This window comes from Canis lupus, chromosome 30, assembly GCF_011100685.1.
Source record: "Canis lupus familiaris isolate Mischka breed German Shepherd chromosome 30, alternate assembly UU_Cfam_GSD_1.0, whole genome shotgun sequence".
Lineage (NCBI taxonomy): Eukaryota > Metazoa > Chordata > Mammalia > Carnivora > Canidae > Canis > Canis lupus.
In genome coordinates, this window is record NC_049251.1 from 31,501,619 (window position 1) to 31,527,853 (window position 26,235).

The 26,235-nt window shown below is 43.6% G+C and overlaps 1 long non-coding RNA gene across 4 annotated transcripts in view; it reads left to right on the forward strand.

The window, feature by feature from the left end:
* The first annotated feature begins 8,073 nt into the window (after window positions 1-8,073).
* Window positions 8,074-26,235, forward strand: part of LOC111093346 — a 46,088-nt gene continuing 27,926 nt past the window's right edge. For 2 of the 4 annotated variants that reach the window (XR_005381798.1, XR_005381797.1), the window contains exons 1-5: window positions 8,074-8,143; window positions 8,531-8,551; window positions 12,354-12,443; window positions 23,286-23,410; window positions 23,526-23,612. This is a non-coding gene — a long non-coding RNA (uncharacterized LOC111093346). The remainder of the gene's footprint in view (window positions 8,144-8,530; window positions 8,552-12,353; window positions 12,444-23,285; window positions 23,411-23,525; window positions 23,613-26,235) is intronic. The other 2 variants (XR_005381799.1, XR_005381800.1) reach the window with 2 other exon arrangements.

Below are 26,235 nucleotides of genomic sequence, written 5' to 3' on the forward strand. Positions count from 1 at the left end.
TGGATGAATGAATCTTATGAGGATAAGACCACTTTGGCCTGGGAAACCAAGTCAGGGGAGTTGGTCGTAAGAGCCCCTTCAGGATCAAAGTTTCTTAATCCCTTGCCTTCTCTTCAGATTTAATTCAAACCAGAATTGCTACTCTCTTTTGTTTTTGTTTTAGAATTGCTATTCTTTATTTATTTTTAAAAGATTTTATTTATTCATGAGAAACACACAGAGAGAGGCAGAGACACAGGCAGAGGGAGAAGCAGGCTCCCTGCGGGGAGCCCAATGCAGGACTCGATCCTAGGACTCCAGGATCATGCCCTGAGCCAAAGGCAGATGCTCAACCACTGAGCCACACAGGTGTCCCTAGAATTGCTACTCTTTAAATTGCTCGCAATATATTATGATGCCCGTTACATTTCATGATGCATTGATTTATTTAAGATCTTTATTTTTAAGCAATCTCTATGCCCAACGTGGGACTAGAACTCACAACCTTGAGACCAAGAGTCATAAGCTCCACAGACTGAGCCAACCAGGTGCCCCTCATTTCAATAAGAATATCTGCTTATTGTCAAAAATGTGGAAATTACAGGAATGTACAAAGAAGAAAAGATAGAACTCATGACCCAGGGTAAGCCACTGTGAACGTTCCGGTGTATTTCCATTCTACTTTCTTCTTTAATTTACATTTTATTTTTATATATCTGTTTTAAACGTATTTACATATGTATACATACATACACGTATCCCCTTTAACATTCTAACATACATATTTCCTCATTGCATTAAACTTCAGCACATCATTGTAATTTTAAATGATCATATAGTATGCCATGCAATGGATATATCACATCCTAGCTTCACTACCTAACCTCTTCCTCTGTGTCCTTATCTGTAAAATGGAGATAATAGGTGTCTACTTTGTAATTTCCTCGCGAGGGTTAATTGCGGTGGGATGCAGGGCAAGCACTCAGTGGATGTTAGACATCGTCATTATTGTTATTACTGTATCCTAATTGTGGACATTTAAATTGTTACCTCATTCTATTGCAAATAACTCTGTAATTAACCCCTCTACTCACAGCAGTTTTGTGGGGTCTCAGGGAGATTGCTGCACCCACAGACTCACTCTGAGCACAAGGGTGACAGATGAGCAAGGTGTGTTGGGAGAACAAAAGTTAAGATGGCAGATATTTCCCCCTGGAAGCCCGGGGAGAGGGGAGTCCAGGCAGTGGGGAGCAGCATGTGCAAAGGCTCAGAAACCTGAAAGAGTATGGGAGTTCTGGTGTGCTTGGTGGGGCAGCTATTTTATTTTATTTATTTTATTTTATTTTATTTTATTTTATTTTATTTTATTTTATTTTATTTATTTTATTTATTTTATTTTATTTTTACTCTATTTTACTTTATCTTATTTTAGTTCAATTTGCCAACATACAGTATAACACCCAGTGCTCATCCTGTCAAGTGCCCTCAGTGCCCGTCATCACCCAGTTACCCCATTCCCCCACCCACCTCCCCTTCTGCAACCCTTTGCTCATTTCCCAGTAGTAGGAATCTGTCATGATTTGTCTTCCTCTCTAATTTTTCCCCATTCGGTTTCTTTAAAATCACTTCCACTATTTCTTACATTCCACATATGGGTGAAACCATTGATAATTGTCTTTCTCCAACTGACTTATTTCACTCAGCATACTACCCTCCAGTTCCATCCACGTCGATGTAAATGGTGGGTATTCATCCTTTCTGATGGCTGAGTAATATTCCATTGTATATATAGATACCAAATCTTCTTTATCCGTTCATCTGTCAAAGGGCATCGTGGCTCCTCCCACAGTTTGGCTATCATGGACATTGCTGCTATGAACATTGGGGTGTAGGTGTCCCGGTGTTTCACTGCATCAGTATCTTTGGGGTAAATATCTAGTAGGGTAATTGCTGGGTTGTAGGATAGCTCTATTTTTAATTTCTTGAGGAAACTTCACACTGTTTTCCAGAGTGGCCGCACCAGCTTGCATTCCTACCAACAGTATAAGAGGGTTCCCCTTTCTCCACATCCGCGCCAACATTTGTTGTTTTCTGTCTTGTTAATTTTAGCCATTCTCAACAGTGTAAAGTGGTATCTCATTGTGGTTTTGATTTGTATTTCCCTGATGGCAAGTGATGTGGAGCATTTTTTCAGGTGCTTGTTGGCCATGTGTAGGTCTTCATTGGAGAAATGCCTGTTCATATCTTCTGCCCATTTCTTGACTGGATTGTTTGTTTCTTGGAGGGTGAGTGTTATAAGTTCTTTATAGATCTTGGATACTAGTCCCTTTATCTCTATAGATCTTGGATACTAGCCCTTTATCATTTGCCCTTTATCATCTTCTCCTACTCTGTTGGTTGCCTTTTAGCTCTGTTGACTGTTTCCTTTGCTGTGCAGAAGTGCTTGATGAAGTCCCAATAGTTCATTATGTCTTTTGTTTCCCTGCCTTAATAGAGTGTCTTGCAAAAAGTTGCTGTGGCCGAGTTCAAAAAGTATGCTGCTTGTTTTTTCCTCTAGGATTTCGATGAATTCTTGTCCCTATTTTACCAACAGGGCAATTGTGACCCCAGGAAAGGAATACAACTTGTCTGACAACAGGTACGGCAACCAGCTTTATGCCCCCTGCCTCCCTGGCCAGCACTCCACACATGCCATGAGCCATCCCACTCTCCCTGAAAATATTGCCTGAAGGGAGGAGAAGAGGTGAAGAAGAGTAGGGGGTAGAACAGTTTGGGGTTTGGGCAGCCGGCGTGCCCGTGAGCTCCTCCCCAGTTAACGCTTAGCTGTCCTACGAGACAACCTAATGAGCCCCAGGAGATGGAGACTAGCCCCAGCTCCGTTTGTCTTCTTGTCGTCCTGAGGTCTCTGAAATGTGGACCCTCAGGCTGGTGACTGGTGGGTCCCCAGAGGCCGCACCCTTACCTCCCACTCCTCAATCCAGCTCCTCATAGACAAAGGCTGGAAAGTCCTAGGCCCATTCAAGTTACCAGCCAGAGCACATGATTCAGCCGCAGCCTGCCCTGTGTTTATTTTTTAAAAGACTGTGACCATGACACCCAGTGCTTCTGCCAAGAGGGAGGAGCCTGAGCAGGTCCAGAAGGAGTTGGGGGGCTTGAGCAGCATGAAGATTCAGAGCCTTGCAGGGCCAAGCCAGCCTGAGGCACAGATGCTGACAAGTGAAATTTGAGGACGTTTGCCTGTTTCCATCCGAGGTCCACCATTAAAACGGAGTCTATAGCACCTCAAAGGCTTTCTAAGTATTAAATAAATAATTAGTAATTCTTGGGAAGGAACACTTGTACCCTTTGTGGGCTGAATTTGAGAGTATTGTCTACAATAGCAGCCTCATTGCTGCATGGTCCAAACACAGGTGTGTAAACTCTCTTCCACATACTGGGCAGCTCCTGTCTCCTATTGCTTAGAGAATGATAGGCCAAGGGGTAGGCGGCCCCACAATGGTGAGAAGTCCACACTCGAGGTCTTGGACCTTTTCTGCTAAGAGGACCTGACATTTCTCGGAAGGGAGGGCCATGGTAAGTTAAACCTTAAATTCAGAACAGAGGAGTGGGAGGAGATCCCAGAGGTGTTTGGCCTTTCCTCTCATGGGCAGATGGAGTGGAGGAAGACCTCAGAGATGGGGAGGGACTTAACCACACCAGTTGGTGGCAGAGCGAGGATAAAACACAGATCTCCTGATTGCAGTCCCAACTCTCTGGGACCATGTTGAACCCTTCTATCAAGGAGCAGTAGGGGAGATATTCAGCAGCAGCTAGGGAAGGGGGGGGAAGCTCTGAGCCAGGTGCCCGGTGTGCCAATGAGAGGCTCACAGTCCCTGCCCGAGAGGAGCTGCTAGAGGTTGAGACTTGGGAACAGCAACACTTGGTTTCTTTCTGACCATGTGGAACACTGCTACCTATCACCTTAGACTGCTCACCCTACTAAATGCTGAGACAAAAATTCTTTTATTTTTTAAAGCCACTATACTTCTGAGTCTTAATTATAGCTACTTAGTCTGTCTTAGGTATATTATAAATGCATACTGTTAATGTATTTGAGGACAGAAGACATGAGATCATGAAAATAAAGGTAGTAGTCTGAATCAGGGTGGGTAGAGGGCTGGCAGGGGCGGGTCCTGAGAGCTGAGCAGAGCAGGGTGGAGACACATGGGAAAGTTTCCAGCAGGAGTTACATAAAAGGTTGAAGGGTGAATGGGATCTCATTACCAGGAGAGGTAGAGAAGGGGCGGTCCAGGAATGAGAAGGAGCCAGGCGAAATCCTGAGAGAAGGAGGCAGACCTTCCCACTCCTAGCTGTGGTGGGTGAGTCCCCGGGGCCGTAGCCAGGCCCCCAGTGTCCAGTGCAGACCACCCACCTCAGGACCCAAGGATGCCATCTATCACCGTTAGAGGGACATATACATTTCTACAGAGATTGGCAGGACATGGGTATTTTAATCTAAAAGAGTGAGCGTCTAGTGGCGGCGGGGCAGGCGTTGTGACAGGTGGTGCGGCAAACCGTTTCCGGAGTAGTGGCAGTGTGGATCTGTGTGTGCTGGTGGGGGCAGGGGGTGCTGCTTTCTGTCTTCCTTCTCTTGACTTTTAAGAGCCATCTGTTCATATCCCACTGTTGAGGTGGCTACTCTCTCCTCCGTCCGCCTTGATCATGTGTCCCCCCCTACCCCCGTGCCCACCCCCGGGGGTCTCTGAGCCCGGGTTTCCCCACATGTAAAATGAGGCAGGTGCACTTGGTCTGTAAGGCCCCTGCAGCCTGGGGCTGATTCTTAAGCCCGGTCTCAGGCTCTTTGCTGGGATGTCAGAGGCGCCCTCCAGTGGCCTTCATTGTCCATGCAGCCTGGGATCAGACTGGGCTCCCACCTGGCCCTCTGTGAGAGACAGTGTGTGTGTGTGTGTGTGTGTGTGTGTGTGTGTGTGTGTGTGTGTGTGTAAGGCTGGGTGTTGAGTGTGCCTATGTATTGCGGAGGGTGCACAGAGGATGTGTGACAGGCTTGTGATACATAGAATGCAGAGCTTCTCTGACTCTCAGCCCCTGATAAAAATCACAGAGAGGTAGGACCATTTAAAACCAAGGCAAAGCCTGCCAAGACCTTCCCGGGGCCAGCCTGGGATGCCCAGGCTTGCAGAATTCCTTGGGCCACCTATCTTGCTAATACATGTGGAGAGCATTAATCCTCTGCTCAAAAATCTCATCCTGCGGCCCCTGTGCTAAACAGGGTAAATATAAAACTCCTGGCCAGGGCATTTAGGGTCCTCCTAAAGGTACCTGCTTGGTCACCCCATGGCTTCATTCTTTTACCCCTTTCCTTCTTTCCTGTTCCACTTCAGGCGAACTATTCCACCCTTTCCCATCTCCTAGCCTCTCCTTTTGCTGGTCTTTATCCCCAGGGTCCTACTCTCTCCTTTAGTCCCCGCAGCATCTTTCAAAAGTTGTCAAATGTTACCTCCTCCAGGAAGACTTCCTGGGTTTTTCTATTTAGATCTGAGCTCTCCTTCCTCTGAACATCCTGGTAACTTTGTTGTCTACACCTGTCTCTTCTCCAGGTAACTCAGGTCAAAGCTGTCCAGTTCTCTAGCCCTTCCTTGGGAACAGCTCCATGTCTGCTTCATAATTGAGTCCTTTCAAACACTGAACACACACACACACACACACACACACACACACACACACACACGCAAACACTGAACACACCCCCTGGCATCCAGGCTGTTCTCTGCACTGCCCTGACCCTCACGAGGAGTCGGCCTCCCTTGTACCCTCAGTTTTAGCCAATAGGGCTGCTCTCGTGGAAGGAAGTCTGGTGGCAGAGGAAAAAGACATGAGCTTTAGGTCAGACTCTTGTTGGGTCCTGACGTTCAGAAGGCAAATCGCTACCCAGTCCACAGGCTCCAGCTTCTGAGCTGTGTTTGGGAGGTTGGTTTCTGCATGCCCTAAATTAAGAGTTAGACCCCACTGGCCTGGCTCTTCAAAGACAGAAGTTGTAACTGTAGCCCTAATAATTAATACTTCTGGCTATTTGTAGAAGTCTACTATTGGCAATGTGTTGTGCTCTGTAACATGAGACTCCCACACAGCTCATTTATAGATGAGCAAACGGAATCAGAGATGCTAAGTAAGTCACTCAAGGCCACACAGCTTTGAGTGGGAACGCTTAAACCCAGATCCTATTTTCCAAGTGTCTCCAAATCCTGCTCCGTTTCTGGAATACTCTGCTGTCACTGTGCCCTGCGCAGAGTAAGTGCTCGGTAAATGTCTGGATAATAAGACGCAGCTACAAACAAATATATAACTCTCCGTCTCTGCTAGCCTTCCAGTCTGCCTCAGTCCCACACGTTCACCGTGAGCAAAGAGTCTCGGAGCTGGGATTGTCTGAAAGAGGAGCGGCTTCAGGGACTGAAGTGGGACATGGTTACCCAGGTCCCATGGGGGGTGAATTCCCTGAGTCTGGGTGTTTGGGGGTAATGGGTCCTGGGCACGGTGAGGACGGGCAGGCACCTGCTGGGCCACTGTCCCAGTTGGTGTGTGGCCACGAATGTCCCATCACTTCAGGAGCTATGGCGTGGCTGCAGGGTAAGGACTGGAATTCACCCAGCTTCTCTGAGAAGCAGATGCCAGGGGCAGGATTAGATGTGCAAGGGTTTTATTAGAGAACAAATCCGTGTGGGGAAGGGCGGGCTGCTGGGGAGGCTGGGAGATGGGCCTGGCTGATGCTGCTCTGACCCGGGGTCAGGAGGCCGGGAAGGGGCGGTGCTGCTGACGTGGGACCCTTCTAAGAAAGCTGGGGAGGCCAGCGGGGGTGTGGGGGGGGTCCTGCCCCCTGCGGTCCTGCGTGCTCAGCCACCGCCCCTGCAGGTGCATGACCGTGGCCGCGCTGAGTGCCCGGGGTGGAGACGCTGGCACCCGGGCGAGGGTGAGGAAAGCCCTCTCTGGCGTAGAGCTCGTGCAAAGGCGTGTGTCCTGTGCACGCCCCGTGCATGCCCCTTTCTCAGTCATAATTCAGTTGACTTCCCTGTTCACATCCAACTACGGCGGTGGCCACTTGCCCCATCCTCCTTCACTTTGAACATGTCACCCCCCCCTCCCTCTGAGCCTCAGTTTCCCCGCAGGTAATATGAGGCAGGTGGATTTTTTTGCTGGCCTCTAAGATCTGGAGTACAGCTGCTGAAGCCAGTGGTGCACTCTGCTCCCCGGTCAGAGAGCTGAGGGGGGCGTCCTCAGGGCCTCCACAGGCCACCGCTTCCCACCCGCCTGGCTCCAGGGTGGGCTGGGGATGCGCAGCCGCCGGCACCCACCTGGGCTGCAGGGGAGGAGCACCGGCGTCTTTGGAAACCCGAGAGAGAGGCTGATTGGTCGGGCCGGTGTCACGTGTCCAGCCCCGGCCCAATCAACTACGGCCGGAGGGCGGAGCCACCAGCACCCACCTGGGCTGCAGGGAGGGAGCACGGGCGCCTTGGAAACCCGGGAGAGAGGCTGATTGGTCGGGCCGGTGTCACGTGTCCAGCCCCGGCCCAATCAACTACGGCCGGAGGGCGGAGCCACCAGCACCCACCTGGGCTGCAGGGAGGGAGCACGGGCGCCTTGGAAACCCGGGAGAGAGGCTGATTGGTCGGGCCGGTGTCACGTGTCCAGCCCCGGCCCAATCAACTACGGCCGGAGGGCGGAGCCACCAGCACCCACCTGGGCTGCAGGGAGGGAGCACGGGCGCCTTGGAAACCCGGGAGAGAGGCTGATTGGCCGGGCCGGTGTCACGTGTCCAGCCCCGGCCCAATCAACTACGGCCGGAGGGCGGAGCCACCAGCACCCACTTGGGCTGCAGGGAGGGAGCACGGGCGCCTTGGAAACCCGGGAGAGAGGCTGATTGGTCGGGCCGGTGTCACGTGTCCAGCCCCGGCCCAATCAACTACGGCCGGAGGGTGGAGCCACCAGCACCCACCTGGGCTGCAGGGAGGGAGCACGGGCGCCTTGGAAACCTGGGAGAGAGGCTGATTGGCCGGGCCGGTGTCACGTGTCCAGCCCCGGCCCAATCAACTACGGCCGGAGGGCGGAGCCACTAGCAGCCGCCCGCCCACTCAGCGGGACCTCGGCGCCCGCGCTGGGAGCTGAGCTGAAGGTGCGCTCCTTGGGGTAGGGCCCTCGCGGGGCAGGTGGGGAGGTGCGAGGTGTAGGGGGCACACCTGGTAGCTCCACAAGGCCAGGAGCTGGACTCTTGTTTTTCCCAGTGCTGGGGCGTTGCACACCCCGAGGCCCCAAGGAGAGTTCGGGCGGGCCTGCCCTGCTATTGCCCATCCAGTAAGGCGACCTCTGCTGGCCAGGACAGGTACTACGCCTACCCGGTGGCTGCCACCCCAGGGCAGGAACGCCTGGATCTGTCTGCCCATCTTCCCATTTGCCCAGAGGACCTGGGAGGTGGGGACCCTGCAGTTAAATAGCCCAGTCTCTACTGCTTGGCTCGGGTGTGGCTCTTCCACTAATTTGAACTAATTCTTTTCCTCCTTAGGGCGTTTGGCTCCTCTATCAGGTGGGTATCATCCCGCAGAACTGGTGGGGAAGAGGCTGTGTGGTATGGAGGTTGGGGGCCCAACAGTTGAGCTGATTTGAATCTGGCTTCTCCAGTTACTTGGGCAAATTACTCAATCTCTTGAAGCTTCAATCTCCTATAAAAGGGGAAGGAAGAAAAATTTTTCTTTTGTTCTCTAAAAGCTGATGTAAAGATTCAATAAGAGAATGCCTGGAAAGCTTTGGCATGACGTCATTGTGAGGTGGCCTTGCTGGGGCAGTATGCTGGGGACACGCTCATTCATCTCCTCTCCTTCACCTCTTCCCTGGCCCCACCTCTCATGGCACCCTGACTAAGGGTCCAAGCAGTGATAGGCGTCTGGCCCACAGTGAAGACTCAACCAGGCATCAAGAGTGGGAGCACACTGCAGACCTCCTGCCTGGGTGGCCTCAACCTCCTCCATTCAGCTTTGATCAAGTGTTCCCCACGCGGCAGGCAAGTCTCTGCTCTGAAGGCTTCCCAGGCATTTGTGCACAGGCAGGATGCATTCTACTGTGTGCACACTCGCTGTAGGCTTGGGAGGAGCCTGTGTTGGGATGTCTGGACATCTGCATTTCGATCTATTCTTTGCTACTCACCCCCTATGTGCCCCACCCCCTGCCAGCTAAAGAAAGAGTCCATGAGTTGGGGAGGGAGAAGAATCAAGGGAAGTGAGAAAGGAGGATGGATCCCCCAGTTAGGTCTGGAAACCCAAGTAGGGAGAGGCCTTGGGCTCTCGGTACTGCCAAGGAGGTGGGTGGAGCCTCCATGCAACATAATAGGTAGTAGAGTGGAAATGGAAGTTGCCCAGTGGGCACCCAGGCAGATGAGCCCAATTGGCCTTACAGAATTGCCAGGAGCAGCAGAAGGTTCCTGGGTGCCCAGGAGGGATTCCCATAGCCTGTAGTGGGGTGAACTCGAATGTGTTTCTGGTGTTCCGGAGCATGGCACAGACAAGGCACAGAGGGCAGGAGGACCCAGAGAGGCTGAGGTGGAGCCAAGAAGGACGCCATGCATGGTCACTGGACATCAATGTCTGATATCTAGACGTCTTGGGGAAGGACAGCAAGACAGATGGCTAAGAACTTGATCTCCCTTGTGTACTTCCTCCCTCACCTTAGCACTACATAATTCCCACCCCTACCCAAGAACCGAGGTATAGCCTTCACTAAGATTAGGTGTTCTCCATCCAAGTAAAATGAGGGCTTAAAAAAGAAATACAATTCAGTTAAATAAGCAAAGTTCTATTTCTCATATACCTCAGTTTAGAGATTACCTGCTGCTCAAGGATAGAGGGGACATTGTACAAGTTCACAAAGGTGAGACTGGGTGGCTTTCAAGAGCATTAAGCTAATAATAACCTTTAGATCTGCAATACTGGATAACAAGATATCCACACACTGTTAAAGAAAAGATTTGTGATCCAAGAATCTTCATTCTAGTCAAGATACCATTAATTCTTTCAGGGCATTTTGGGGGGATGTAAGGACTAAACAAAATACTTAGGGAGATACTCAAACCAAATGGAATCTGTGTTAGAAGAGAGATCTTTAAAATAGGGGATGAAAAAGAAAAAAGATGGGAGATGAAAAAGTGTACAGGAAACATTAGGAAGGAATGGATACATTAGCCAAATCTACATGAATGATGACATGCTTAATTTGTTGTTTCAAGTAGGGATTCTTGAAACAAAAAAAGGCCATGCTGTAAGAGAAGACCTATTAAGAGTCAGAAATGAAGTATCAAAGTTTGCACTGTCCTGTGTGGTAGTCACTAGTCACACGAGGCTCCTTACATTTAAAATAATTAAAATTAAATAAAATCATATATTCAGTTCCTCAATTGCAGTCACCATTTTCAAGCATTCATTGGCCATGCATGGCTAGTGGCTACTATATTGGGCAGGGCAGATACAGAACATTTCCATCATTGCAGAAAGTTCTTTTGGACAGTGGTGATCTAAATTATCAGCAAATCCATGGAGGGGAAAGGATGTTTTGGAGCACAGAGAATATAAGTCTTCTAAAGATCTAGAAGGATGGTGGGAAGTGAACAGGAAAAACAAGCAGCAAAATTGAAAAGAGGGTAGAATTTCTAAATAAACAAGTGATGGTGATAGTGGTGGTGGGATTCAAAATAAGGAATAAAGAGAAATTTGACCAAGCCAAAAAAGGGAAAGGAGAAAGAGGGATGAAAATATAATCAATAGTAAATATGAAGTTAGGTGGGCAAAATAAAACTAAGTTCATTAGCTATCACAATCATGATCTGGATAAATTTCCCTATCAGGAATCAGAGGTGCCACTTCCAGTAGATATGTAGAGAAATCTCCCCTGGGACAAAACATCTAAAATTCTGGATAATTTTTTAAAGTATAGTTTTTGTTTCTTTAAGATTTTATTTATTTACTCACAAAAGATACAGATTGAGAGGCAGAGACATAGGCAGAGGGAGCCCAATGCAGGACTCCATCCTGGAACCCTGGGATCACGCCCTGAGCCAAAGGGAGAGAAGCTCAACCACTGAGCCACCCAGGCGTCCCTTAATATAATTTTAATAACATAGCTTAGATGACAAAAAAATGAGGGAAATGTCAGTGTTCAGAAGCATCAAGAAATCTTGAGTCTATAGAGGTATATACATTTTAGAGCTAGCATTTGCCCAAAGGATACCTGCCTATTCCTGGTGACCCAGAGTCTGGGTTTAACAGGCTATACAGCTCATGGCACAGAAGATAATTTCTGGGGCCCAAGCAAATAAATATTTGTGAAGACCTCTACATAAAGCTAGGATCCCAGAGGGGCTAGTCAACTAGGGAGGAAGCATGTCCACAGAGATTTGTCTGCCTCTGTCTTCACTGGAGTTGAAGCAGAAGAAAGAAGGGTCTTTCCTGAGAATCTCTAGGGCAAGTCCAGTTTTAAGTGGGTGTGGTGCCAGAATTCACACTGCCTACTGCTCCCTGCATTCCCCTGCGCCCCCCAAATCTAAATAAAAATGCAGTTAAAAGTATTCCCCAGATGCCTGATGAAGCAATTGCAAATGCTCCCTGGAGAAACACAGTTTAAATCTAGGCTTCAAAGAATTCTCACAGATAAACTCCCAAGAAACAGGAGGGCATACTAAAAGAAAAAAAAAAAAAGAAAATCATTAAACAGAGGAGAAAATAAGCTACATGTAATGAGAGTCAGCAGAAAACAATATTGCTGAATCCGACCAACAGCAATACCAACCAACTAAAGATAATGAAATTATCTATTATAGAATATAAAATAATTATGTGTGGTTTGTTTAAAATAAAGAAGTGATTGAATGTATGACAAAAGAATGAGAGAATATCAAAAGTGATAAAATGAATCTGAAAAAGAAACACATAGAATTTCTAGAAATTACAAATACAATTGAAAGTGAAGCCTAACAGATAAAGGATTGGTTCTGGGAAAGATGGAGTAAACACGATCTGTTAGGTCTCCTACTGAATGCAGTTATAATACCTGGAGAAAACGTGTGAACCATTGAAAAGTAATGGTAATGGATAGAGTGGAGAAAGAAACAAGGGTTTGAAGTACAACTGAATTGGGTTGAGTTTCTCATTTTTTCCTTCCAGTATTGGCTGGCCTGGACTCAAAGGCAGCCTGAAATCTGAAAGTGTGTACTGTGTACAGGCAGAAAGAACTTTAAGAAAGCAAATAGAGTTTTCTTTCTGGCCTGAAGAGTAGGAAGGGGGCTCTTAAGTATCAGAGGTAGAAGGAAGTATTTGTTTCTTTTTTCTCTTTTCCATTCTCAGCCATGCCAGGGTCTGTCCGGTCAGCCTTGCAGTGGCAGTAGTGGCAATGGTGAGGGTCGCATCAGCAAGTAGATACCTAAAATCCTGAGGGTAAGAAAACCTTCTCTCTGTTAAGAGATCTGTGAACACAAGAGATTGAGCAAATTCCTGTTGCTGTGTTCTCTCTCTGTCCTCCCACTATCTGGTCCCAGACACAAATCTGCATAGCAAAGCTAGGAAACTAAAGCCCCAGATTTCTGGCTGGGAACTGGGAAAAGAGGCCCCAGGGAGCCAGGAAGTTTTGGGGGTAATTGTAAAGAGGAGAGAGTAATTCCATAACTTTGTGTGTAAACCTCGGGTCACTTCCAAACTGCATGCATCAATCTGATGCTTAAACAGAATATGAAAGATTTTGAGAGCTGAACTATGGGGTGGACCACCACCCAGTTTTCAGGCTGTTGTTGCACATGTAGGACACATTTGGATAGCACTGCAAAAGGCTCTGAATACTGAACTGATCTTGGAACCAGAGCCTACAAAAAGTGGGTAGAATCTTATGGTTGAACCTTGCTTCAATCAATTTTCTGCTAATTTTTTTTTAAATTAGCATTCTTCTTAGTATTTAAATAAGACCCAGAGTAACATAACATGATATTCAAAGTGTCCAGGATACAATCTAAAGTGACTTGGGATATGAAGAACTAGAAAAATCTCTACTCACAACAAAAAGACAATAAATAGCCATCAACCCCAAGTAAACATTGATAGTGAAATGATCAGAACAAGACTTTAAAGCTTCTAATATAACTATAAGAAGTATGAACACTCTTGAAATGAATGAAAAAATAGAAAGTCTCAATAAAAAACAGAAGATTGAAGAAGAACCAAATGGAAAATATAGAACTGGAAGATACAATAACCAAAATTTAAAAATAACTGGATGGGGTCCATAGCAGAATAGAGATGACAGAAGAGAGACTCAGTGAATGTAAAGATAGGTTAGTAGAAATTATTCAATCTGAAGAATGTAGAGAAAAAAAATGGAAGAGAATCTCAGGCACCCATGGGACAATACTAAAATGTCAAATATTCATGCCATCAGAGTCCCTTGAAGGAGTGGAGAAAATGCAGTTCAGGAAATAATAAAAAATAATGGCTGAAAACTTCCCAGATTTATAGATTCAAGAAACTCCAGCAAACCTCAAACAGGATCAACTCAAAAACATCACCTCCCAGGTTCATGGTAATCAAACATTTTTAGACTAAAGACAAGAAAATCTGGAAAGTAGTCAGAGAAAAAAGTGCATCATCTGTAGGAGACCATATATTTGAATGACTATTGATATCTCATCAGAAACCATGAAGGCTGGGAGGTGGCTCAGCAGTTGAGCATCTGCCTTTGGCCCAGGGTATGATCCTGGAGACCTGGGATTGAGTCCCACATCGGGCTCCCTGTATGGAGCTTGCTTCTCCCTCTGCCTATGTCTCTGCCTCTCTCTCTCTCTCTGTCTCTCATGAATAGGAAAGAAAGAAAGAAGAAAGAAAGAAAGAAGGAAAGAAAGAAAGAAAGAAAGAAAGAAAGAAAGAAAGAAAGAAAGAAAAAGAAAAAAGAAAAAGGAAAGAAAGAAAAGAAAAGAAAAAAAAAAAGAAAAAGAAAAGAAACCATGAAGGCTAAAAGGAAATGAAATAACATTTTGGAAGTGCTGAAAGAAAGAACCACCAACCCAGAGTTCTATGCCCAGTGAAATTATTCTTTAGGAGTAAAGGTGAAATAATATCCTCAGGTAAAAGAAAACTAAGAGACCTTGTTATCAGCACACCTGTTCTAAAATAAACACTAAAAGAAGTTCTTCAGAGAGAAGGGAGATGAGACCATAGGAAACTTGGAATATCAGGGATGAAGGACAAATAGCAGAAATGGTAAATATCTGAATAAATGACTATTCACCTTCTCTTGGGTTCTCTAAAGTATGATTGACAGTTTAAAGCAAAAATTAGGACTTTTTAAATGACATTTTCAATGTAGATCTAATATATATGACAGCTATAATATAATGAAAGGATGGTAAAGGGACTTACATGGTGGTAAAGTTTCTACATTCCATTTAAGGTATTAAAGTATCTGTTCAAGGTAGACAGTGAAAAAAGTTAAGTATGTAAGTTGCAGTCACAAGAAAATTATTATTTTTTTAAGAAAATTATTAAAAGAGATTAGTAAAAAATACAATAAGTTAAAATTGAAAACTAAAAAATGTTTAAATGACCCAAAGAAAGAAGGAAAGGTGAGACGGAGGAACAAAAACCAGAGAGAGCAAACAGAAAATAAATAATAAAAGGACAGCCTGAAATTCAAAGATACCTATTATTACATTAAATCTAAATGAACTAAACATATCAATTAAAAGACAGAAGTGGTTAAAATGGATTTAGAAAAACAAGATACGACTATATGCTGCCTACAATTGTGTTGATATAATGATATTGATAGGTTAAAAGACTAAGACCTATGTACTAAAAACCACTGAACAGTACTCTTTAAATAGGTGAACTTATGATATATGAATTGTGTCTCAATAAAGCAGTTTAAAAAAAAGATTAAGATACATCATGCAAATGCCAATCAAAAAAAAAGCTGGAGTGGGCTATATTAATATTTTACAAAGTAGTCTTTCTATCCCTAGAAAATTACTAGGGATAAAGGGACACATGACAACAATTAAAGGGGAAGTTCATCAAGAAGATATAACAATACTAAGTGTGTATGCACCTAATAACAGGACTTCAAAATACATGAGGCAAACCTGATTAAACTGAAAGGAGAAGTGGAAAACTCCACAGTTGCAGTTGGAGACTTCACTATTTCTTGTTCAGTAATTAACAGAACAGATAAATAGAAAATAGCAAGCATATACAAGAGCTGAGCCATAAACCAACTGGAACTAATTGATGATGATAGAACATTAAAAAAAAAACCAGTTGAGAACAAATTCTTTCCAAGTGTACAAAGAACCTACATCAAAGAAGACCATATTTTGAGTCATACAACAAGTCTTAACAATTTAAAAATAATTGAAATCATACAAGGTATGTTATTTGATCACAATGGAATCAAACTAGAAATTTATAGAGTGATAACTGGAAAATCTCTAAACACTTTGAACTTAAAAAACACACTTTGAAATAACTTGTGGGTCAAAAGGAAAGTGTTATGGAAATTAGAAAATATTCTGAACTGAATAAAGAGAAAACATACCATAATTGTGAGGTGCAGCTTGAACAATGCTTCCAGGGAAATTGATAGCATTAAATGGTTATATTAGAAAAGAGGAAAGATCTCAAATCAGCAATATACATTTTTACCTTCAGAAACTAAAAAAAGAAGAGAAATATAAACCCAAAGCAAGCAGAAGGAAGACAATAATAAAGACAAAAGCAAAATTAAATGAAAAGGAAAATAAGGAAACAATAGAGAAAAACAATGAAACAGAAAGCTAATTCTTTGAAAAACTTGAATAAAATTGATAAAGTTCTAGGAAGACTGACTACAAAAAAAAGAGAGAGGACACATGGCCAGTATCAGGGATGAAAATGAATTGTCAGACCTCACACATTAAAAGACTAATAAGGGAAGAATAATATGAACAACTTTACAAAATTAATGGACAACATCTAAGTTGTGTTAAAATGAACTAAATGATAAAATGAACTAAATCTTTGAAAACCACAAATTGCTAAAAACTCATCGAAGAAGAAATAACTCGACTAGTCCTATATTTATTGAAGAAATTGAATTTATAGTTAAAAACCATCTGAAAAAGAAAGCTTCAGACCCAAAAGATTTCACTGACAAGTTCTACCAAGTGCTTAAAGAAGAAATCAAACCAATCTTTTAATATATAATCTCTTCCAGAAAATAGAAAGGAACATTTCCCAGTCCATTTTATGAGTCTAATTTTATCCTGATGCCCAAGCCAGACAGTCAGGAAAAGGAAATTACAGATCAATATTTCTCATGAACATAAATACAGAAATCCTTGACAACATATTAACGGATTGAATCCAGCAATACATAACAAATAAATGGTCTTAGGAATGCAGGACACTGAAGATAAGTCAACATAACCCACTCTACTAACAGTCCAAAGAAGAAAGATGACAGGAGCATATATCAATCAATGCAGAAAAGCATTTGAAACCAACAGAGCCAGTTCCAGAGGCTTTGCTAGGGCAGAGCTGGGCGGACACCACTGGAAAAGAGGAGATTGCAGCAAGTTCTAATGGTGGTAGAGCTTACATAAAAACACTCCCAGAAAATAAGAATCTCTCCTGAGTGGGGATATACTGAAGGATCAGAGTGCTGTCTACTGAGGAATTGAATAAAAGGGCTTGAGAGCATGAGACCAAAGGTGGCAGTCTTTTAAAAATTTTTAAAGATTTTATTTATTTATTCATGAGAGACACAGAGAGGCAGAGACACAGGCAGAGGAAGAAGCAGGCTCCTTGCAGGAACCCGATGGGGGACTCAATCCCAGAACTCCAGGATCACACCCTGAGCTAAAGGTAGATGCTCAACCGCTGAGCCACCCAGGCATCCCAAAGGTGCAATTTTATAAGGAGTCATTTTTGTGGGAGAGAGATAACTCGGAAGGAGAGGAATCTCCTGGATGGTTGATGGTGAAGGAAAATAAGGAAGTGAGGGATAGAAATTAAGAGTTCTATAGAAAAAAAGGAAGCTTATTAAAACCACTTTACTGGGACGCCTGGGTGGCTCAGTGGTTGAGCATCTGCCTTTGACTCAGGGCCTGATCCCAAATCCTGGGATCAAGTCCCATGTCAGGCTCCTTGCATGGAGCCTGCTTCTCCTCTCTTTGCCTGTGTCTCTGCCTCTCTCTCTCTATGTCTCTCATGAATAAATAAATAAATAAAAATCTTAAAAAAAAATAAATAAAACCACTTTACTGTACCAACAGAAGAGGATACTCTTGAACTAAAACTGAGAGTCTCTCAGGTGCTTTACCCTTGTCTACATAGAACCACCTATAAGTCCTGGTCGAGAAAAACATCAAATATTTAAAAAAGACAGAAAATGGAAGCTGACATCTACACAAACCTGCAATTAAACAGCAAAGAGTCAAAATAGTTTCAGCTGATAAAATTCTCTCCAAAACCAATGGTGAAGGAGAGCAAAAACGATTACAGAACACCCAGACTTGAATTAAATATCCTTAAATAAACATTTGCAGATAGGAGGGAAAAAAAACCCCACCTCAAATCATAAAAGCTCAGACAGGAAAATAGACAAAACAGAAACAATAGATCCAAAAATGAGTGTTTACTAAATTCAGGAAAGAAATAGAAAAGAAAATAATCTCAGAAATGAAACAAATTACAAGATGCCCAGGGGAGAATAGATTTGATTGAACAGTATAATAGGAGAGGGATGAAAACAGCTCAGAGTGCCAAGATGAAATAAAGAGATTTAATAACACCAAAGAGAAACTGCTGGCTGGAAAGGGCAGGCAGAGAAGTGTCAACTTTTATATAATTAGAGTCCCTGGAGAAAGAAAGAAAGAAAAAAAGACAAGTAAACAGAACAAAAAATTAAAACTATAATACAATAACACTCTCTGGAAATAAACTAAGATCTGAAATCTGAATTCTTGTGTTCAAAGGGCTAACTCTGTACTTGGGGAAATAGACCTGGAACGGTCAGCTCCAAGGCATTAGACTTTGGGGATAAAGAAACAAATCTTCTGGGCCTTGAATTTAAAAAGACCAATTCCTTATGATGGAAAGGATTCAGTTTGGCATCAGACCTCTTCATAGAAACATATGAAGAAGGACAACAATGGAACATTTTCAAGAAACTCGGGGGGAAGGGGGGAGAAAAAAAGTATGAACCACAAATTTTTAGGTCCAGAGGAATAGTTTTAGGACTGGTGACCGGAGGTCTTTGAGATCTCTTGTAACTTTAGCCATGTTGGTTTTACTTGGTCTTTTTTTTTTTTTTTAAGATTTTATTTATTCATGAGAGACATAGAAAGGCAGAGACATAGGCAGAGGGAGAGGCAGGCTCCCTGTGGGGAGCCTGATGTGCGAGACTAGATCCCAGTACCCCGGGACCACAACCTCAGCCAAAGGCAGATGCTCAACCACTGAGCCACCCAGTGTCCTGGTTTTACTTGGTCTTCATGAGATCCTAGGACTGCAGACTTGGTGAAATGGAGTAGAAAGAGCAGGGTCCTATGGTCAGATGGACTTGGGTTAGAATACTTTCTCTGCCTCATCCATCATCCATCCATCACTCAGCCAGCCACTCATCAAATTTTGGAGAACCCTCAAGGTGTGAGGCACACTGGTAGGTTCTGTGGATACAGGTGAGTGGAACAGATCCAGTAAGCTTACATTCTAGTGGGAGAGACATTCAATTAATGGTCACACAAATGTTTACTCACACATTGCGGTAAGTGATGTGAGGAAAGTATGCAGGATTCTCCAAGCGTGGCTAGAGCATGGGAATGTGAGAGCCCAGGCAAGGTCTCCCTGAGAAGATGGCACTTGGGCTGAGTCTAGAACGATAAGGGGTCTCCCAGGGGAAGGGAGTGGGGCAGGAAATTCTGGGCAGAGGGGACAGCACAGGCTGAGAGTACTGTGGTAAAAGGAAGAGCAACACTTTGGGGACCACTGTGGCAGAAGGAAGCAGCCAAGTGATGGGAGAGAGATAGGGGCCAGGGTGAGGATGTGGTCTGTCTCTAAAAGCTTTGGGGACACATTGAAACATTTGAAACAGGGAGGCAGGATTTAAAAGATCATTCTGACTGCATTGGGGAGAATGACTCAGGGGTGGGGGCAGCAGGCAAGGAGGAATATGGGCAAGTCAGGTCTTTGCTGTGTGGCTCTGGGTACATCACTGAACTTCTCTGCGTCTTCATCCCGTCTCTTGTAAAGTGCAGTAATAACGCTAACCTACAGGACTGCCGGGAGGATAAGATGAAATCAAGGATGCCAAAGTCCTGGCACAGAAGGGAAAGTTCAACAGCTCTTGCTCTGTGTTACTGTTTAACTTACCTTAGACAAATGTACAGTCTCTAGAAGCAGTTTATGGTGTCCTCCTTTCCTCTTCTCTCCATCTCTGTCTGGGCCTTCTGTTCTGCACCCCACTTTAGGGATGTCTATGACAAGAATTAAATGTGACTTCAGTCTGAGTATCAATATCACGCCCTGGTTCAGAAACACAGATGGGGAGCATAGGGACGCATGAACCAGAATGGACCAGGGTCCCCACACTCTTATTCCCTTGTCAGTGTGTTTGAGATGTAGCTCAGCACTGGCCAGAACTCTTCAAACAAGAATACAAATTTTCCTTGTAGTACTGTCATTTCCAAAGGAAGCACCAAAACCATGAGAGAGATATTTTTTTATCTTGCTGCTTTTTCTCTCTCTTTTTTACTACTTTCTATTTGCTTCAGAAATGTAAACTAGTTAGCATCTCCAACTCATGGAGCCTTAAGATAGTTAGAACCCAGCTTTAAAAGAGTTCCCCCATCTGCTCTTGAATAACTAATCATTGCTTATATAAGGCCTGTGAAGACTGACCTCAGAATTTTACATACTGACCTCTTTTTTTTTTTTTTTTGGTGAGGTTTATTATACATATGATGAAGTGCACCATGCATTTCCAATCTTACATGTACAGCTCAGTGACATTTTACATATTTAACTATCACCATATCCAAGATCTAGAAAATTTCCAGTACCCTAGGAGGTCTCCTGTGTCCTCTTCCGGGTCAGTGCCACCCTGCCCCCAGAGGTCACAATTATTCAAACTTCTGTCAACATTGGTTAGTTTTGCCTGTTCTTAAATTTCATAGAAAGTAGATCCAGTTTCTCAGTTTCTAAATGAATTAGGAAGCCTATTTCCTAATGGATAAAAAGGAATAAGCACTTTCTTCACAGGTATTAAATAAGTCCTAACAGCCGATGCCTCTCGCCCATAATAGATGTGTAATAAATGTCCCTTCCTTTCCTGCCCCATCAGAGCAGGGTTCGGATGTGATTCCTACAACTATGTTTATATCCAAGGGCTGCTGCTTCTTGCCATTGGCTGAGAGAATAAGGGGTTATCGCTCTGAACTGGATATGTGCTTCCTGGAGGTTCTATCAAATTGACCCTGCCCTGGATTTGGTGGGAAAGGAGAGATTTGGATGCTGGCTCAGTTAGGAATGATGTTCTGGGAGATTCCCCCAACAGCAACTTAAACAAATTAGTTTCATTTTCTTCTTTTGAATAAAAGAAATATGGAGGCAGGCCACACAGTGCTGATATAGCTGGTCCTGATGCCACCAGGGGCCCAGAATCTTTGCTGGTGGAACCATCCCCATCATTAAGTCTCCAGTTTGAGCTAGTTCGACAGGGCTTCTTTGCTCCTGGCAACCAAACACACTGGTCTTCAGCAGTTTTAAATCAAGGTCATTGAGTGCTTCATATAGAAATTCAGTTTATTGGGGCGCCTGAGTGGCTCAGTGGTTGAGCATCTGCCTTTGGCTCAGGTGTCGTGATTCTAGGGTCCTAGGATCGAGTCCTGCATCAGGCTCTCCTCGGGGAGCCTACTTCTCCCTCTGCCTGTGTCTCTGCCTCTCTCTGTGTGTCTCTCATGAATAAATGAATAAAATCTTTTAAAAAAATTCAGTGATGAATTTTAGTGGAATTTAGTAGTGGAATGAAAGTAAGCTTTTGTAAGTTCATTCAGGTGAAGGTAAAACATCTCACGTTGTTGTAAACCTATTTGCACATTTGTTTACAAAGTTCAGCATAGATAGAGTTATTTGTGCTTGCAAACACAAACATAAATTTTAGTAGAACACAGCAGCATGGTAAAAACAATATTCACATCCAATTAGGAAATTCATGGAGCAGAAATGAACTTGGAATTGGTGGTGGTGCACATATTTGAAAATAGGAATAAAACAAGCTGAAATGGTGTATCAATTGAAATAGAAATTGTACTTATTTGCATGTACACACACATAAAGAGTAATTACACTATAATATTTTTGTGGCAAAGATGATATTTAATATAAAACATATTTCGACATGGCAGTAGGGCCAGGACTAGGGTGGGGAGGAAGGCATCCACCTTTGGTACAAAGTGTAAGGTGGGGAGGAGGGTGGGGGTTGTGGGGGGAGGGAAGGGGGCACCAAAAATATAGTAGTTAAAACAAATAATATTTTGATGCAATATCTTAAAAATCAGAATTAATACAAAAAATCCATGTGAACAAAATATCAACATTTTGAGTAGACAGGATCGTTATTATCGATTTTTCCTTTTGCCTCAGTCATCCAATATGATTTGGCACAGGACTGCATAGCAAGATGTGTTTTGTTTTTGTTTTTGCTGGCTGCCATCAGTTGGATTTTTAAATGTTTGAGCCTTTGGAGAATTACTCTGTAAAATTAAGCATTTACAGTGGAATTGAACATTTTGTAAATGAGTCCTCTAAATTTTCAAAAGAAACTAAAAGTCTTTAATCACAATGTTCCACAAGTATGCTAAAAAAACTGTAACTTTTAAAACTTGTATCAAATTTTAGGTATTAAAGACAAAGCCTTAAGCAAATTTCAGTAATTTCACACTGGAAAAAAATTTACATTTATCCCTCAAAATGAGGGAATTGTTGAACAAGTTAGGTCATAAATAAATAAAGGAGCTCAAATGGTGGCCAAGAGTTAATTCTGAAATTCTATAGTTTTTCTTTGACTTGTGGGAAGAATATTTTGATGGAGCTCCTATTTTTAATTGGGGAAGTTTATATTTTATGTTTGAATTGAAGGGAAGATGAAAGGCTGACGTTTTGCAGCATCTACAGTTGGCAAAATATTAAAAAGAATTAAAAGTTATGTGGTTTTTATCTTTTCATAATATGTTAAAGAAAAATATTCTAAATGGAGGTTAAAAAGACACTACCCGTGAAAATATTTGGGCTGAAATAATTAACCATTCCTATCTGAAGAAATAGGAATTGAGAATATCCTCCATCTGACAGAATTTGCTCAGGGTTTCCCAGATATCTCTGCAGAGAAACTTCATTCTTATTAAAAAAATTGTGATCTCAACAATAGCATATGTGGAATTTAAGAAAGAAAACAGATAGACATATGGGAAGGGGGCGGGGAGAAAAGAAGGAGAGAGGGAAACAAGCCGTAAGAGACTCTTAACCATAGAGAACAAACTGAGGGTTGATGGAGGGAGGTGGATGGGGGATGGGCTAGATGGGTGATGGGTATTCAGGAAGGCACTTGTCATGAACTCTGTTTTTTGTGTATAAGTGATGAATCACTGAATTCTACTCCAGAAACCAATACTGGACTGTATGTTAACTAAAATTTAAATTGAAAAAATATTGTGATCTACAGAGGAGAGTCTACAAAGGGTATCAACAATTCCTGTTATATTAATCATAAAATAAAACTTTGAAGATGATTATAGCAATTCGTTGAGGCAGAAGAAAGAGACCATATTAGAAAAAAAAAAAAACACATTCTTTAGAAAAGTACCAGTAACACGGTATTAGAAACAGATGTGGCTAAAAAGTTAATTAAAGTACATGAATAGATCCCAAAATTATTATTCTTTTTGTTACTTTTAAAGCTCAGATAATAAATATCATAAGTTGCTAGTAATTTAATGTATATATTAAATAACAACTTAATGTTATTTTAAAATAAATGTTAATTTTAGAATAGCTTTATATTGACAGGAAAATTGCAAAGGTAGTACAGAGAGCTTCCTTTCATGTACCTCCTCCCCCAGCTTCCCCTCTTGGTGACATCTTGCACAAGTATGGTACATTTGTTATCAGTAATGGACCAATACTGGTGCATTCATAGTAACTAGAGTCCTTACTTCATTCAGATTTCCTTCGTTTTTACCTACTTTCTTTCTTTTCCAGGAGCTCATCCAGGCTGTCACACTACATTTAGTTGTCAAGTCTCCTTAGTCTCCTCTTGGCGGTGACAAATTTTCAGACTCTTCTTGTTTTCGATGACCTTGACAGTATTGAAGAGCACTGGTCAGGTAGGCCTTTCTACTGAACTTTGCTGTTTTTCTCATGCTTAGACCAGTGTTGTGAGTTTGGGGGAGGAAGACCACAGAAGTAAAGTGCCATTCTCTCTCTTTTTTTTTTTTAAAGTGCCATTCTCATCATACTTATCAACATACACTCTTGATGTTGGCCTTGATCACATGGCTGAGGTGGTTTCGGTTAGCTGTCTCCACGGTAGGCTACTCTTCTGTTTCTCTATCATGCTCTTTGGAAGGAAGTCACTATGCACAACCCATACTTAAGGCTTGGGGACTTGTGCTTTTCTTCCCTGAGTGCAGAGTATCTGCATAAATTATTTGGAATTCTTTTGCACCAGAGATTTGTCTTGTCTCCCTTATTTATTCATTCATTCAATCATTAATTTATAGTACTATGGACTCATGGATATGTATTTTATACTTCAGGTTATAATCTGATACTTGTTTATTTTGTTGCTTGAATTGTCCCAGCTCTGCCCATTTGGAGCGCTTTCCATTGGCTCCTGTGTCTTTTTGACATAACCCTCATTGTGAGGTTTTTGTGGGAGCGTTTGGATTATAGCATTTTAGACACTTTGGCAATTATACTTTACATATTGATTTCTTTGTTTTTAAGGAAGGGAAATTAGGTGTAAAAATCTCTCGCCTGAGATTTGGTTCGTATCCTTGAAAAATGGCTGGAGACCAATCCCTTGGGTTAGTTCCCGCTCCAAGGCCCTGGGCGCATGGCCTGAAGGGGCTGATGCCTGTCAGCAGGAGTTCTGGGGCTAAACTGACAGAGGCACAGCTCCAGACCTGGGCCATTCTATCCTCTCCTCCCCAGGGCTTGGGGAGTTTTGGAGGAGAACTTCCAGGAGAGCCAAGCCCAATCAAGGGAATGGGTCCCCGGGCATGCCCTTCTCAGAAATAAGGCAGTGTGAGTAACCCTTAGGACCTGCACCAAAATCCTAGCTCTGTGTTCACTTGGTTCAGAATCTTGGGCAAGTCGCTTAACCTTTGTAACTTTGGACTCCTGACCTGTAAACCGTGGGGTTGCGTGGGGGTTAAGGCATATAATGTGTGTGAAGGGTTTAGCACACTCATGTGGAAGGTAGGAAGCACACCAAGGATAGCTTGCTACTATTGTGTTTTGTAATTGTTAATAAGCTATTTCCAGAGGGCACCTCAGTTTTGAAAGTAAATGGTGCAGTTATGAAGGCAGTTTATAAAACCCCCATGCCCAGCCAAACCAGGATGGGGGTGGCCACGGTGCCCAGAAACATGACCAAATGACTCTCTGTGAATACAGACAATGGATCTGCCCCAAGTTTCCCAAGGAGCTCCTTAAAGAGCAGTTGAACTGACTGTTGAGGGTGGACCAGGGCCACCTTCCCTACCCAGGCCATTTTGTCTTCAGCAAGGGCCCTGGCAAGCCAGCACCACCCATCCCCATTATGGGATCCCCAGCCCTTGCCTCTACTCTGGTCCCAGCTTAGAGGGAAGAGGCCATATCACAGACCACAGCAGGGCTGCAAAGACAGGCTTCAAGGGGACAATGGCAGGTGGCAGCTGCATGCTTGGCTGTGCTGGAATGCTGTGGGCATGGAGGAGCCTTAGTTACTAAATGCCCACCTCTGCAGGTTCTGTACGCCCCACCCCCACCACGCACACCCATGCTTCTGGGCATGTGCATTCACACGCTGTCTGTCTCCCTGCATGCACTTCCATGCCCTCACACTAATATGTGTGGTAGGCAGATTAAGGACCCCAACAGATATCCACATCCTAATCACAGAATCTGTGAATATGTTACCTTTCATGGCAAAAGGGACTTTACAGGTGTGATTAAGGATTTTTAAGGTGGAGAGAGTATCCTGCATTATCCAGGTGGGCCTAGTGCAATCACAAGCATCCTTAGAAAGGAAAGAAGGAGGCAGGAGAGAGAGATTTGATGTTGACTCTAGAGATAGGAGATGAGGCCACAAGCCAAGAAGTGCAGGCAGCCTCTGAAAGCTGGAAAAGGCTGGGAAATAGATTCTCTTGTGGCCTCCAGAAGGACACAGCCCTACTGACTTCTCACCTCCAGAACTGTAAAATAATAAATTTGTTGTTGGCTTAAAGGCACTATGGTTTAAACCATTAAAAGTTTTGATACATGGTTGTGTATTTGGCATCAAGATGAAAAAATAGAATGTTGCCTGCACCCCTGAAATACCGGTCATTCACCCATTACCTTTTTGGTTTTGGCTTCATTCAGAAACCACTACAGACCACCTTTGGGATTTTTTTTCTTAACACTTATTTACTTAACATTTTTTCTATATCCAGATCTTTACTTAACTGAATCTATTTGAGAAAAACTTTCTATCACCTTGTTAAAAGTTAAAAGCTATTATTAAGAGCCATTATTTGTGGCAAGTATTCTATTTGAAGGCAAGTATAAAGATAATTGCTGCTAAATTCTGGCCTGACCCTCCTACTTGCTACAGGCTGTGCACCTGATGGTTGTTCTCCTTTATTAAAAAGGGGAATCAGCAGGAAGATTTGAGAGGTGTTAAGGACTGACTCGCACCAAACTCAGGTTTATACTTGTATCTAATCCTAAGGACCGAGAGAGATCAACAAAAAAGAACTTTCGATAATGCTATTTAATACCAAATCGGCGTTACCTTGCCCCCCCACCCCAGACCACCAGCATTTACCCCACACCTCAGAAAGGAACTGGGTTGGGGGACCACTTAGGTGTGACTCCTCTCAGAATGGGCCTGCAGGGATCCCTGGGTGGCGCAGCGGTTTAGTGCCTGCCTTTGGCCCAGGGCGCGATCCTGGAGACCCGGGAT